This window comes from Chrysoperla carnea, chromosome 2, assembly GCF_905475395.1.
Source record: "Chrysoperla carnea chromosome 2, inChrCarn1.1, whole genome shotgun sequence".
Taxonomy (NCBI): Eukaryota; Metazoa; Arthropoda; class Insecta; order Neuroptera; family Chrysopidae; genus Chrysoperla; species Chrysoperla carnea.
In genome coordinates, this window is record NC_058338.1 from 2,553,949 (window position 1) to 2,570,701 (window position 16,753).

A 16,753-nucleotide genomic window follows, 5' to 3' on the forward strand; every position below is an offset into this window, starting at 1 on the left:
TCAACTTTTTATAATCAAATAAAAAATATTTGAAACATATAAAGATGATTTAAAAATTTGTGTACCATTTTTGGTTCGTTTAAGAAAGGTTTGTCTGATTAAATATGTAATACCTGGATGACCGAACCTTGCTTACTTATTGGATTAGATTGATTTTTCACCCCCCGAAATGTCATGAAAATCGTTGAAGTTGTTTCCGAGATTAAAGCGGGAGAAAACGACTTTTTCTTAAAATGAAACCTAGCTAGATCGATTTTTCGCCCCCAAAAACCCCTGCATAATAATTTCCATGATAATCGTTGGAGTCGTTTCCGAGATTGTTGATAATAAAATGGTTTGTCCTGAATGACTGACTGACGGATCAACGTACAGCCAATTTCAGTGATCGTAGAGACCTGAAACTTCAAGGGTGTGTTTTTTGTATGACGTAGGCATCTGATAAGGAAGTATTTCCCGACATGCTATCGCTAAGGGGGTGAAAAATGGGGGCAAAATTTGTATGGGATTTGTATATTTTATAACGCAATTGTCTTTGTATTTAAATTTCGAGCTGCCCAGCAAAGCGGGTGGACTAACTGCTAGGGACATTCTACAGAGCTTATTAACCAATAAAAAACAAAATTTTTATTCAGTCGACAAGTGTCAGAAAAATGTGATCATGGCGTCAGTTGACTCTTTTAACTTTATAGTTTACACAGCCGTATGACGTAATAACATGGCGGCTACTATTTCATGTTATTAAAAAAAGATTAAAAACCTGAAAACTTTAAATTGGATTTTAAAATTTATTTTGTTGTTTTATGAACTAAAACTAACATCTCCGACTGCTTTTAAAACAGAAACTTTTTAAGAAAAAAACTAGGTGATTATATCTTTAAATGTGAAGGATAATATTTATAAAAACTATGGAATTGAAAAGGAAAATATTTCACGCTAGCACGCGATTCTCGGCTGAAAAACTTATAGGTATAATATTCATCTAGTACTGTAGAAATCAAGAGTTTTTTTTCTGAAAATCTTATTGAATAAAATCAAACCAAAATTTAGGATTGCATTTTTAACGACGTAAAATTAAAACAGAACAAACTTATGCAGACAAAAATTAAAATTCTTGGAATAAATCTGTTATAGTTTTAAAACATTTAGCTAAAGGTAAGAAATTCATAAAGTAAGTATTTTATATGGCATCACACATAAAGAGAATATTTTAATCTTAAATATATGTTTTCTTTAAACATGGCATTAACGTATTAACTCTTGCTCGAGGAACTTTAGATATCTTCCTCCAATAACGTTAATCAATATCAAACGCGATTGAACGCATTCAAGTTAACGCATTAATAATCTATTTATAAAAACAGTCACAATTCATTGTGTTGTTACTCTGAATGCGGCCATTGTATGTGTATCTTGTCATACTGATTCGATTATAACCTCAATTTAGATAGACGTTTTTAGTTCGTAAACAAGATGGCAACTAATAATAATTCATATCAGATTTATTTATATTATGTTCTCTTAGAGATAAATTATAATCATACACTATATATGTATATATATTGAAAATGTCTTGTTTTCTTATCTTCGAGAGTAAGAATTTCTATATTAAAACGAAAAAAAAAAATTGTTGTATCGTCATGAAAAAAAAAAGAAACATGACATTGTTATACCATGTTTGTAGTGATAACGCCTTCTTGTTACTTTATATCGAAAAGTGTTTCATAATAAAAACTCAGCAGTAGCAAAGCTCTATCACAAAGGTCATACTTGCCCCTCGTTAAATGCTTTGGAGTTGTAGAGATGAGCTGAAATCATTTACCGCCTTTCAACATTATTCTGTCTAGTATACAACCCTATCTTAGACCATTAAGTTACATAGACTGATCGAACGATTTAAAGTGTGCCAACCTCTGAGGTAATTGCTTGGGTCAAATCTATCATGGCCGCGGTGTGGAAATGTCAAAATAAAGTGTTGTTGGCATACTTGTCATTTTGTCATTGTAAATTCGTAAGAAAAAAATGTAAAGTGATAAGTGATAAGTATTTTTTTAAGTCAAAAAACGAAAAAGTTCAGTTAAATCACGATGTTTTATGTTAAACATTTTGTGATATGAAAATTTGACATTCAATGTATGTTTTTTTGATAAATATCCCTATATTCAATGTATATTTTTTCGATAAATGTCCCTAGCTGACCCAAGCAATTACCTCAGGTGTTGGCACACTTCTCACTGTATGGAAAAATAGGCGATGTTCAGTCTATGTATCTAATGATCTAAGAACCCTATACACCTAAATTCAGTTCATTGGAAATACAGGAGGACGCTAGAAGACACAAGGAGTGGGAATATATCAGACGTCTGTAAAACACTTTAAATCGTGTTATAAAATGAATTTATATCGCTTGACGCTTGCCGGTGAATTTGAGCGTCAAATTAGGAATCCACCTATCTGAAAAAAATAGAACTATGTCCTGCGTCAAATTGTAAAAAGGAGCGACAAAAAAACAAAAATGTTTATTAATCCATAACCTCATTTTTTATAATACAGATTGTTAAGCTTTTTACAATTTGACGCTGCTGTAGTTTTTTTTTCATACCAGATGGCAGGACGGTCTAAATTGTGACCATGTGATTTTATTTGACGCTCAAACTCAGCGTCAAGCGTCATCATGAAAATACACCTTAAAAGTCTATATTTTCTAGGTAAATATGACTAAAAAAAAAACTAAAATAAATAACTGTTTTAAGTATTTTGTTGTTTAACATGTTTTCTAATAAAAATTCGAGGATAACAGCACCAACCAACTATGTGAAGTCATAAAACATAAAAATAATTTACGTCCACTTAACGAGTATGTGTTGTTATTCTTTTTCTGTCTACCCTCCCAAAGTTCTTCTCGAAGGTGTCTTCGTGTGTTTATTTTTTTATTTTTTTCGATATCATAATAGTAATAATTTTTCTTGTTGTTTTATTAAAAATTGTATTTCATAAAAATTTTTAAGACGAGAGGATTAAATTTTTTTAATGGTTCGAAGTTTTTTTTTTTTTTTTTTTTATAATGTAAATAAATTTAAAAAAATCATAAATTTAAATAAAACTAAAAACTCGACTGCATACCAGATATGAAGTGAAAGATAAATACTTATATGAATCTCTGGACTGACATGTAATCGAAAGCATTCAATCTTTTCTCTCCAATCTCGTATGAATATATAAGAGCTTTTGACTGCACATGTTGAGAGTATTTTAAGGATTTACTGTTTGATATTTATTATGTACATATTTTCATCTATTTTCCCGATTACATTTTATACAGTAGGAATTTTCTTTAATTATAGTATGGAAGAGATAGCAACGTCATGAAAAATTTTATTTCAAGACGGCTTATTACAGTAACCGCACCAAATCTGGTTGTCCTGTTTTTTCGCAGACATGTTTATGATGTTGGTCTTATGAATAATCCAAGTTTGTGACTTCGAGCACCGAACGCAACTTTGTCAAAAATCGAAAAATCCGTGAAAATTTCAGATTTTGCCGATTATATCCTTTAAGGGCTACTTTTTGATCGTACCTTTACAGGACGTTTATCAAGTAGACATAATTTGGCTACAATATAAGACTAGAATTGACTCTATAGATCCAATAGTTTCCGAGATAAAGCCTTTCAATATTTATCAACGTTACTTTATAAATCAGAGCTTACGCGTCAAATCCGTACGTAGTACTGATTTTCAGCAGACTTGTTTATGATGTTGGCCAAATGAATTTCTTTAAACTGTATATCACGTGACCTAAAATGTGGATAAGCCCTGCTGTGATGTCATAGCGGTATGAGTCATAGACCATCAATTAGTTTATTGTAGACAGCTGGGTATAATATATCCATAGATAATTAGTATTTATATTTATATTATAATCAGATGTCTATGAATACATCTGTCAAACTTTTTTGTGTTATTTCGTATAGTGATACCCATATTACGTCATCGAATTGGATGTCCGCGTTTTTGACAGTTTAAAAATTAATTTAAGTTTTTGGCAAGAAAGCGTGTGCATTTTTTCCGAAATAAATTTTTGATGGCTTTTAATTAGCAAAATCAACATTTTGAAGTACTTTTTCAAAAATAGTGGAATACCCAATTATCCATAAGTGTATATTAATATTTTAAAGTCACACCATATTATAATTTTTTACTATTTATAATAATTTTTTGTTTAATGACTGACTACTTAAATAAATAAATTTGTTTAATAACAGGTTATTTATCATAATTTTAACAACATTTTAAATATATGATGATAATTATTTTTAAAAAATATTGTATATATTTTGAAGTTATTAGATAACATGACTGAAATAATATTTGTTTACGAGAATGTTAAATTTTTGTTTATAAATTTTTATTAAAGCAAGGTTTTAGGACGCCTAATTTCAAATAGATCCGATTTCGTCGTTTCTTGGCTAGATATTACTTTTACCAATAGGGTATTCCACTATTTTTTTTGAAAAAGTACTTCAAAATGTTGATTTTACTAATAAAAAGCCAGCAAAAATTTATTTCACACGTTTTCTTGCCAAAAACTTAAGTTTTAAACTGTCAAAAACGCGGGCATCCAATTTGATGACGTAATATCGATATCATAATACGAAATAACACAAATAAGTTTGACAGATATATTCATAGACATCTGATTATAATAAATATAAATACTTATTATCTACGGATATATTATACCCAGCTGTCTACACTGAACTAATTGACGGTCTATGACTCATACCGATATGACATCACAGCGTTTTAGGTCACGTGATATACAGTTTAAAAATAATTACCATTTTTAATTTTAATATTTTGAAAGAAAAATGTGCTTTTATGACTCGAAATCAGAATAATTTAGCAAAATAACTTTCAAGTTCATAAAATGTTTAACCAATTTTATTAAAAATGTACTCAAATGATATGTTTTTATCTTTATTATTTATAATTATTGTTTAATTACTACTTAAAATAAATAAAATTTTAACAAGTTTATTTATTTATTTATTATCAAAAAACATATATTTTAACAAACAATTTAAAATACGATGATATTTATCAAACATTTAATAAAATGATTATAAATTAATAAAATAATATTTATTTTTCTTTATTTAGAAACATTATTGTGTTGTGTTGTTGAGTAGGTAGTTATACTGCTTGCATGCACTTTATTTAAAAAAAATTTTTATTTTGATAAGTACACTTTTACATTGATTTATTGAATGCGAGAAAAATTACCCGGTAAAATGGGTCATTATACAGCGTGTCCGATAAATTTTATCGATAAAAATGCTTCAAGCAAAAAATTTTTGGTCAATATCATGCATTGACATATAAACTTTACCTAGGCTTTCAAGCTTAGTGAAAATCTCTCGATTCAATTTATTTATCGAGCTTTAAGCATATGTTAACTCCGAAAACCTGTATGTGGAATCACCCAACAGTTTCTAGGAAAATTTTACACTTAGACTGGTATTGTTATAGGTAACTGACCAGAAGTTATTCAAGACCGGTCACATAATGTGGAATATGGGGAATTATTTTATTTATTATAATTTTACACATAAAAAAGAGATCATTTTTACCAATTTAAAGGGGATCATTTAACCCGTAGCGGGTTTTTTGAATATCACCATAAAAACTGAGCTTTAAATTCTTTATAAAACGGTTTTTGTGTAATTTTTTTTAGACAGTAAAAAAGAGATAATTTTTATCAATATAAAGGGGATCATTTAGCCCGTAGCAAGATATTTCAATATCACCATTAAAACTGACCTTTAAATTCATTATAAATCAAGTTTTTGTGTAAATTTTTTAGACAGTAAACAGAGCACATTGTACATTCAATAAAAACTATATAATAACAATAATAAATAATGTTAAAATGTTACATAATACTTTGTTCATTAATTATTTTTCATATAATAATCATTGATTTTTCTCGTTTTTGTTCATTTGATTCTCAGTGATTAACTTTATTTTTTCTTTATATAAATACCTATTTTTTATTTGTATACAGTGTGTTTAAGGGGTAGTACTACAGCCACGTCATTTTTAGACTTGTGGTTGATTTGTACGTTATTTTCGACTTCGATTTCTTTTTCGGCCAGTCAGAGCTACCGCGCAGAGAGATCGTTTTCTACACTTTACACGGGAGAAAGTCATGGTGGCGTGCCTCAACTGAACAGGAAAGATTATTCGGGCTTGCTTTCCTAAACATCTGTAAATCAATGATATTATCAACGCTGTCGTGAAAAAAAAAACGAAAGCTTGAATCTTCATCAACTTCATCAAGCTAAGGGAGCTAAGGAGTTTAGTAGCTTAAAGTCTTAATGTGACACTGTTATGTGTAAACAAACGCACATTTACTTTTGTAGTTTTTGTGAGCGAACAAACTAAAATTTTACAGCTTTATTAATTTACAAACACACTGTACCTACAAAATCCGTATCATCACTACATATTATAAAACAAAGTCGATTTTTCTGTCCCTATGTCCCTATGTACGCTTAAATCTTTGAAACTACGCAACGGATTTTGATGCGGTTTTTTTTAATAGATAGAGTGATTCAAGAGGAAGGTTTTTATGTATAATACATCCATATTATAGTAGAGTAAGGGGTTGAAATAGGGGTTGAAAGTTATATGCTTCAAAAAATAAAAAAGTTGTGCATCGATTAAGCTCAAATATTGACACGATATACAACCAGCTTCAAAGATCTATTGTTTTTATCTAATTTTAACCTTCGGAGGGTAGGAACGTGTAGCGAGAAAGTGTTAAGGAATTATCGAATATTTACAAATATACCTAAGTGGGGTATCAAATAAAAGAGCATGACGTGTACATTACAAAACTGTTATCCCACGCAAGGAAATGTGGAGGGAGGGGTGCAAGTGGGGATGTTGCCCAGCAAAGCGGGTAGTTCACAGCTAGTATTTTATAAAAATCTCCTTTGTAGGAATGCACTATATCGATCATGAGCGAGTTCATATTCCGATTTGGCCGATTTTCGGGGTGCTTTGCCCATCACATCATTTTTGAGGACTAGATCTGTGCTTGCCATTCATCCCCTTAATTTTGTCTGCCACCCTGTAAAATATTATATAATTTTAAATATTCTGAAGTACCTATCAGTTAATTATTACCTTTTTTTTTCTTCATTATAGATACTTTATATCAATTTGTTGAAGATAATTATTATTTTATCTCATTTTTTTTTTTTTAAATAACTTATACTTGAGATAAATATCTGAATAGCAAGCAGAATAATACAAACATATATTTTTAAATGGAGAATCATTTAAAAATATTAAAATAATTAGCACATTATCTTTTATATAAAACAATGAGCTTACTTCATTATTTTACAATATGCTTGAATGGTATTCGAGTCGGCTTTTTTATATTCTATATTTTAATACTTTTTAAGCGAATTGCCGAAGAACATGAAGCTATTGCTCTTGTACTGATGATGGAATTTTAAATTTTTTCAAATGTTCATCGATCCTACCTAATAGATGTCAAAAATGACCATAGTTAAAAATTATGTATTCATGTGTCTTTAAACTTTCTAGTGGACGCAATTTAAGCACGATTTGAATAAAATTTTGGTATCAAGAAGGGTTTTGCTTTTTTGAAAGGTCAAATACGTTAATGAGAAAAATCGGCCGATAAACAAGGCGTGGAAGGATGCTCAAAGTACAATATTTTGAATTTTTTCAAAATAAAAAATAATTTTGTGTTTTTTGATCAGTTCGAAGCAAAAAGAGTACTCTTGTGATTTTTTTCTCTAAATAATTAGTTTTCGGAAATGATTTTAAGAAAAATGTTTTGTTTTTTTCAATCTCTGAGGGAATTCGCTTAGCTACCACTAATCCTACGCTACGAATTTTTTTTAATATTAATTATTTAATGTTCATCTTATTAAAAATAAAATTAATGAAGAGTTATTAAATTATGTCATTAAATAATATTTGTATTCAATTGTCATTTGTACCTGAATCATCCTTTTTAACCCTCGACTACTAAAAAGGGGTTTATATCCTCTTATTATTTAAGGATATTTATTATTCAAGGATGAATTTTTAAGGAACCGATGTTGTAGATTCTATCCTCTGAAAATGACAATGGCGTAAAGGAATTAGAGATACAATCTCCTTTGAGAAAGTTTCCGAAAAGAATCAGTGGGCTAGAGTTATATTTAACCATCATTGTAATAACAAGATAGTTAGAATTTTGAACAAGTCTGGCATTAAAGTTGGTTTTACATCTTAAAAATTAGAGCCTAAATGGCCGAGCGGTCTAAGGCCTTTTTGTGTGAACAATTTATAATTAATGGGAGTGCAGAATTGATCACATTGTCGTTGCTTGGATAAGAACGAAGTAACCGACTCCACCCACATCAAAATATAATTGTATATAAATGTTTGTAATTAAATAAATAAAGATTAACAAATAATGATGTGGGTGGCCTCTGTTATAGGCGTATATGTCAGAGAAATGGAGGTTAAACCCCAGTATTATTATCTTAAAAACAACACGTCTTGGGTTAAACCAAGGATCGTATTCCGGGCGTTTGCTCGAAAGGTAATTTGAGTGCGAAGTTAGAGTTCCGTAACCGATAACAACCGGAAAAGATGATGATAATCTTCAAATGGCTGAACAAATTTTCTTGATACATAGCTTAAAATATTCTCAATCAAATTATCTTTAAAAAAAAAAAATTAAAATCGAATCATTCGTTTTTTTAAATTCATTTTGTATCGAAATCAGTTTTTGTAATTCAAAAAAGTAATAATGTTGACATCATTTAATTATTTATTTATTTAAAATAATTATGAATTAATAAATTATTTATTATATATATTTATAATTAATTATTAATAAAGTATTTATTTTAATATAAAATATTATAATTTTGTAAATTAATAACTGTCTGGTCGAAAGTTATTTATTAAGTATTCATCATGAAAATCAAAATCAAATCAAAATATGATGTATAGCAGGCACGAATTGATTAGGTATAGAAAAGCTGCCGTCTGTTCTATTTAGGGCTGAAATAAACGCAGATAAAATTATGCAAACCCCGAGGTCTAGTTATAGACCAAAATCACAGAGCGGCGACAATTATCACAGAGAGAAGTTCAGAAGGAAGTTTACCCCAGAAAGTTTTCGAAAAGATAAAGAAACGGGAATTGCAAGGAATCATAAGATTTGTTAGCTGAAAACCCTACAATGAAATTAAATTCCACTTTAAATTGTTCTGATCTCAATCACAAACTATTGGAATAGCTTCTAAAGGTCATATTTTATACGATTAAATTAATATCAATAGGAATAATTAATTTATGATATCAATCAATAAACATTACTACCTCCTGTATTGAGTTTGTTCAAATAAATTTATTTATACCAAGAAATTTGTAGTTTCTCTGGAATTACTAGGCAGAAAATTATGTGAATTCAATTTATAAGGAGTAAATTTTCGAAAAGAAAGGATTTCCTGTTGTTGTAAGTACTGTGAACTCGGAAAAATCTCTTGAAATGTCCATAAATTTAATCCAAAAGGATGCCAAAACATGTTATTTCTAGGCAAAGATTTTATAATATCTTAAGTATAAATCTGTAGGAATTTTGAAGATCCGATGTCTTTCTTGAAAGCCTGAGTATTCATTCGAATTCGGCGATCTATTCCGGATGTCAATTCCTCGTCATTGTCAAAGTAGCTATCCAATAGCAGTAATTAGAAAACACGCTAGTTACAGAAAAATGCTTTACTCAAAGGTTGTTAAGGGTAATAGAAGACATTCACCTGTATCCATGACTTTGACCAGAAATTTTAGTTTCAAGGGCATTGGGCCTTGATCTTCAAATGAAAATTAATCTAGACTTTTTTCTAAAGCGTATTTTTTTTCGATTAAATGTAACTATTAGCCATAAAAAGGTACACTCTTTTCATACGTCTATATATATTAACGTTTTTTTAAATAAACCAAAGCTTTAAAAAGGGTCAATTATTTTTATAATATAAAACGGATAAGGTCAAATGCTATGCCATGCTTACGTATCCTTAAAATGTCAACATGAATATTTGATATATTGAATTGATTCGGGATTTAAAGGATAAATGTAATGTTATTTTATCATACGCATTTAATATTTTGTAAGTAATAATATAAGGTTCATATTTAAATATTTAATTCTATATTTTAAAATTATTAATAATTTTGATAATTACATACATGAATAAGATGATATCCATTATACGGAATGGATGTACCTACTTCTTTAAGGACATTAACGATGAAAAAATATGAGACTTACTTTTCAAATTTTGAGGGTGGATTAATTCTATTAGACCTTGGAAAAATTCGACGAAAATTAACAGTAAAATTTTTCGATATATACCATAGTTGTTGAATTATTGATGTTTAAAGATTTAAAGAAAATCACTTATCTATAGAAGAAATAACACGGCGTGTAACGCTTGGTTTGAAAAGTCCGTAGATTGGCCAATAAATAATATTTTGGAAACATTAAGGTACTCATTTTAAAGGTATGAGTTTATATTTTAATGTTATGCACATAAAAATACGTTTTATGCAATAAAAATGAAATTAGCACGATTGTAAATATTAAGTTTTATCATTTCCGACCCGCTATTAATTTATTAAAGTCGAAAGCGAGCCCTTCGCAAAAGAAAATCCCACATAATTATATATGAGAAAATTTCAAATTTGTTCTAGTTTAGGAATCTTTTTTAACCGACTTCAAACAAAAACGGAGGAGGTTATCAATTCGACTGTATTTTTTTTTTTAAGTTTGTTACCTCAGAACTTTCGAGTGGGTGAACCGATTTTTATGATTTTTTATCTATTTGAAAGGTAGTACTTCCCGTGTGATCCTATTTCATTTTGGTCGAGTTTTGATAACGGCGTCCATGAGAAAATCATAAAAGTCTTAAATTTGCATTAAGTATGCACGACAAGAGGACGAATAACTCAATATCACGCCAACCGATTTCGATGATTCTTTTTAGTGGAAAATTAGTTAATGTACTTCATATTCACTAAAAATCGCAAAATAAAAAAAACTTTTAACAAAAAGAAAACCGACTTCAAAAGAAAAAACTTTTCCAGAAGAAATTAAAATGCACTAAAAATTAAAAAAATAACGATAATATAATGTAGTTAAAATTATTGGTATTTTTGGAGTCGGTGTCAGCCAAGCTAATGTAGCAAACTGTTCTACCAGAGTTGTTTCTTTGCTGACACCGACTCCAAAAATAACAATAATTTTAACTACATTAAATTATCGTTATTTTTTTACTTTTTAGTGCATTTTAATTTCTTTTGGAAAAGTTTTTCTTTTGAAGCCGGTTTTCTTTTTGTTAAAAGTTGTTTTTATTATTTTTTCAAATATCTCAATTAAAACTTGAGTTATTAAAACCGAAAGCAATAAAAATTTCGGATTCGGCCGATCAAAATACATCGAAATACACCTCCTTGTTCGGTGGGACCTGCAAATGCATACGAAAACCACTCAGCGCCTAGACTATAATCTTAATTCAATAAGGTGGAAACCTTTGGTTTAGTTTTATAATTATTTTATCAAAAATAATTTCAGTAATTATTTTATCATAAGTTTGAAAAGATTATTTAAATAATATAAAATCTCTAAAAATCTTTATATAAACTTTTACGATAAAGTTTCATGACTGTAGATGGCAGTTTTTTGTTTTACCTAAATACAAAAAAACAAAACTATCTTTGAAAAATGTCAGACATTATTTAAAGTTAAAAATTTATCAAAAAGTTATCCGTTGATATTTATTTTACGAATTCTCTTACAAAACTTAGTAAAATGTTGGTAAATATACATCATCACATACGACGATGTGTATATTTTAGATAAATTTAATTTTAAGATAAATGAAGTTTTATTATTTATATTTACTTTTAACTTCAATCAAATATCAATTAAAATGTTCTTTTCAAATACACTGACAGGCATAGAAAATCAAATAATATTTAAACAGTTCCACAACATGTAAAAATTGTGGCATAAGAGCATTATTAATGTACGTATGCGAAAATTGATTTCCTATTTCGACAAAACTGCCCAATATCTAGTTTTGTAGTGAACCATGAAAAAAATAACTTAGACAAAAGTTGCAGAGTTTGATGGGGGACATCGTGTTCTTTTTGACCTAGTTCAAATTGGATCTAGATCTCCGGGTTGAAGCATTTTTTCGAAAATCGTTAGTTTTCGGAAGAAATGCGACTTAAAAATATGTCATTATTGCATTTAATCGAAAGAAAATATGCTCAGCACAATTTTTTAGACAAACGTTATAAAAAGTTCATTTGGCTCTGTTTATAACTTTTAAGTTCAGGCAAATTTTCAACCTAATTCGAGTATCAAAGTCAAATGACCTTGAAACTAGAATTTCAGGTCAAAGTCATGGACACAGATAAATGTCCTCTACTTGACAAGTTTTGGCTAAACTTTAATTCACGGTACTTTCCAGAAAGAAAACAAAAAAAAAAGTTGATTTTTGACGCTTTTACGATATTTTTAGAGCATTTTATTACATTTACGTTACACAAATTGCCTAGTTTACGATATTTTTAGAACATTTTATTACATTTACGTCATACAAATTGCCTAGTTGACTAGTTGACTAGTCGCGTGACGGCCCAACTTGTTTAAAGTGTTATTCTATTTCTTAAGGTTTAGAATCTAAATTGACTATTAGAGTTACTCGGAGGTCCCATCCGATTTCAAAACATGATTTCCTGCATCAAACTCTACAACTTTTGTTTAAGTTATTTTTTGATTGATTCTATATACCATGGATTTTCAATCTTGTGATCGATTTTCTTTATCGTTCAGGATAGAACACAAAGTTTTAATTTTATATCAAATGATTAATTAATCGTCACAAATCAATTTCTGTTTTTTTTTTTTTTTTTTTTTTAATATTAAATAATTGAAAATTATAAATCAAAAAAAACTATTCACGATTTAATAATAAAAAATTTAAAAAAAAATTAATAATAAAAGTTGATTGACAATAAATGACTGTGCTGTGACAACATGGAATGTCGCGCGCCGCGTCGCATTGGGAAATTATGTACAATTTTATGACACTTTTATTAGGGAATTGCCGAAGCTATTGCTCTTGTACTGATGATGATAGAATTTTGGTGAAAATTTTTTTCAAACGTTCATCGATCCTACCTAATAGATGTCAAAAATGACCATAGTTAAAAATTATATATTCATGTGCTTTTTAAACTTTCTAGTGGACGCAATTTGCAAGTCCGATTTCAATAAAATTTGGTATCAAGAAGAGTTTTGGTATTTAAAAGGTCAAGTTCGTTAACGAGCAAAATCGATCGATAAAAAAGGCGTGGGGGGATGCGCAAATACAAAATTTTGAAGTAATAAAATATTTTTTGATCAGTTTTAAGCAAAAAAAGTACTCTTGTGATTTTTTCTCTAAACGCTTATAGTTTTCGAAATGAAGCTTCTTGGAAAATGAAAAATGCAATATTCGATTTTAAGAAAAATGTGTTATTTTTTAATCAATCTCGGAGGGAATTTGCTTAGTTAACGCAGCTTCTGCTCAACGGATTTTTTTTTATATTTAATTTAAAAGGATGTCTGTATCTATCTAGACTGTGTTCATATTATAAATGTATTTCAATTGAAAAGTTGTGTTGAAAAACCTACCGCCATTGAGGAAAACACAATCGACTTTCAAGTCAATTAATTTGTATTCATGTTTGTTTCATGTTCTATTTAGATTTTACTACATAGTAATCAATTTGTACAGAGGGTTTGCTCCACCCATTTAAAACTGTTCCGACATTTCTAATTTACAAGGACGATTGTACATTTATATGTTAATTTTATCTTTTAATTGTTTAAATACTCCATAAATACGGGGAGCCCTTTTTTAAAGTTGGTGCTTGAAACTCGATAAATAAATATAATCAGGGAAAATGAGTCAGACGAAAAATGTTAGTTTTAAAGGCACACATCTTATGTTGGCATCGAATTTGATCGAAGTTTTCAGGTTCAATTAAAACCTCACTGTGATTCGTAACTGACAAACATTAGATGTACACTTTAAATTAGAAAGTTGTTCTTTATAAATACGCAAACATTTTTTGTTTGAAACAATATTTTGTAAACGGTATAGTTTTGACTGTAATTGATAGCAAAAATTTAGCTTTTTGTGCGTTTGTTACTTTAATTTTACCAAAAATGGTCGTTCTAGAAAAACAAATCATTTTACTTGTGTATTTGTTGAAAATTTTCTTTCGAGGAGTGCCTAGATTTCGCAGAAACAATTTTACGAAAAAACAATTTTGGCGAAAACTTTTCAGTCCCTTTTTGCTTAAACTGTACGTTTTGCGGAAAAGTGTTTCGAATAAAAAATGTTTCTTTTTTAATCAAAAACAACTTTCTAATTTAAAGTGTTCATCTATCGATTACCAGTCAGCGTTAAACTGTTTTTCGCACTTTTCCGATTTTTAAATATAACTTCTTACACTCTGATTTTTTCCAAAGTATTTTCCTTAAGAACTAAGTACTATTTTTCTCTGAAAGAAGTCGAAATACTACACTAATTTTCTGGCACTCTGCGGTGATAAAGCAAGCCACTCGGTTTTTCACCAAATTATATATTATTCACTTTATAATTTAATAGATATCAATGACCTTTTTTTAAAACAGGTAAATACTTAAATTAATTGATTTTATATAGGTAGGGAAAATATTTAATCCGGGTATAACAAAAATAAACTGATTAGTTATAAAGTTTTGACATTTTTATTGAATATTTAATTTTTGATTTCGTTCTTTTTTATTTTTTAAAGGTGTTACATTTTTTTAAATAATAAATTTTTATAGAAAAATTATTTTAAGAAAAAACAATATTTATTTTACTTAATTCCCAACTTGGAATAAAAAAAGTAAATACTTTTGTAACTTTTAATTATTCAAAAATTTTATTTTAGTCCAAGAAAACTGGAAATCGGTTGAACGTTTAAATACATTAAAATCTGAAACGAGCAGTTTTACTTCGGAAAGGTGTAGGTTTTAAACCCGTTAGCACTCGCGATATGAGAATCTAGCTCACGCTCGATTTAAAACATAAATAATTTTTACTTTTGAAATGGCATATGTGGTTGAGATTTTTTCTATCTTCATTACCTATTTTCGATGGATTTTTCGGATTTTTTCAAATTATCTACAGTTTTTAAAGAATATATTTTATTAAAATCCTTCAGAAATTGTGAGAATTACTCTCATCACCAGAGTAAAGGCGTAAGCAAAAAAATATTAACTTCAGAAATTTTCGGACCTGTTCAGTGTACTTTCGTTAGTTTAATATAAATCGTACTCAGTAAATTAAAAAACTTGTAATAGAAATATGATGAAACTAGTTCAAATGAATTTAATTATTCAATAATCACGAATCAAACTATTTTTAATTAGCTAGTGCATTGAAAAATAAAGTAATATAAAATTATGTAGAGGTTATGATTTAAAATGTTAATGAATTTTTAACGGGCGAAATATTTGATGCAGAACGCGTGAGTAAATATCTCATCATGCGGCTAAAGATTACCAACCGGTTGAATCCAGAGCTGATGGGCTAAAAAATTACAAACCTAGAACTTTCCGTTGAGAATCTTCTTGTTTCAGAATTTAAGTTACCAAAAGTCTGATTTGCTTGGAGTATTTGTTTGCTTGCTTGATTATTTAAAAAAAATATGTATTATTTTGGGAATTAACTAATATTTAACTAACAACTTTTAAAAATACATGTTCTTAGTTGATAGTTGTGAATTTTTTGTTTAACAACTTTTCAATTTATACTTACAAGGTTCCCGCACTACCCAAGGGAACCTTAGTTATAATTTTTCATTAACTTTTTTACAGAAAGTTATTCCTTTACGCTTATTTACGATAAAATGATTTATTTTGAATTTAAAGAAATTATTTTCTACCTTTTAGTTCAGCTTTAATTTTTATACCATGTATATATGAAATATACATAGTATATTAAGTTTAGTCCCAAGTTTGTAACGCTTAAAACTAATGATGCTAGGAAAAAAATTTTGCCATAGGTGTTCATAAAATCACCTAATTAGTCCATTTCCGGTTGTCCGTCCGTCCGTCCGTCCGCCTGTGGACACGATAACTCAAAAACGAAAGAAGATATCGAGCTGAAATTTTTACAGCGTATTCAGGACGTAAAAAGTGAGGTCAAGTTCGTAAATGAGCATCATAGGTCAATTGGGTCTTGGGTCCATAGGACCCATCTTGTAAACCGTTAGAGATAGAACAAAAGTTTAAAGGTAAAAAATGTTCTTTATAAAAAAATAAACAACTTTTGTTTGAAACATTTTTTCGTAAACATCACTGTTTACCCGTGAAGGCGTCAATTAGGCGGAAATTATATAATATGTACTATACTTGATTAACAGTTATGTATGTGTCACATGTTTGTATGTGTAATGTGATAAAGAAATCAACACTGACTATGCATGGTATTTCAACAATTGACTCAGTCAATTGTTTGTTTTCACTTGTTTTTAACTATTATTTATTTCTGTCTAAATACCATATAAAAGTAAGTTTGTTTACAAATAAAATTAAATCCTTTTAACATATTGACATTGACAGTAAG

General features: G+C 28.7%; 1 protein-coding gene across 1 annotated transcript in view; it reads right to left on the reverse strand.

Annotated features, from left to right (window-relative positions):
• The window catches only part of LOC123294191 (neuroligin-4, Y-linked), a 97,265-nt gene that overhangs the window by 60,781 nt on the left and 19,731 nt on the right, over positions 1-16,753 (reverse strand). The gene's annotated exons all lie outside the window — the stretch shown is intronic.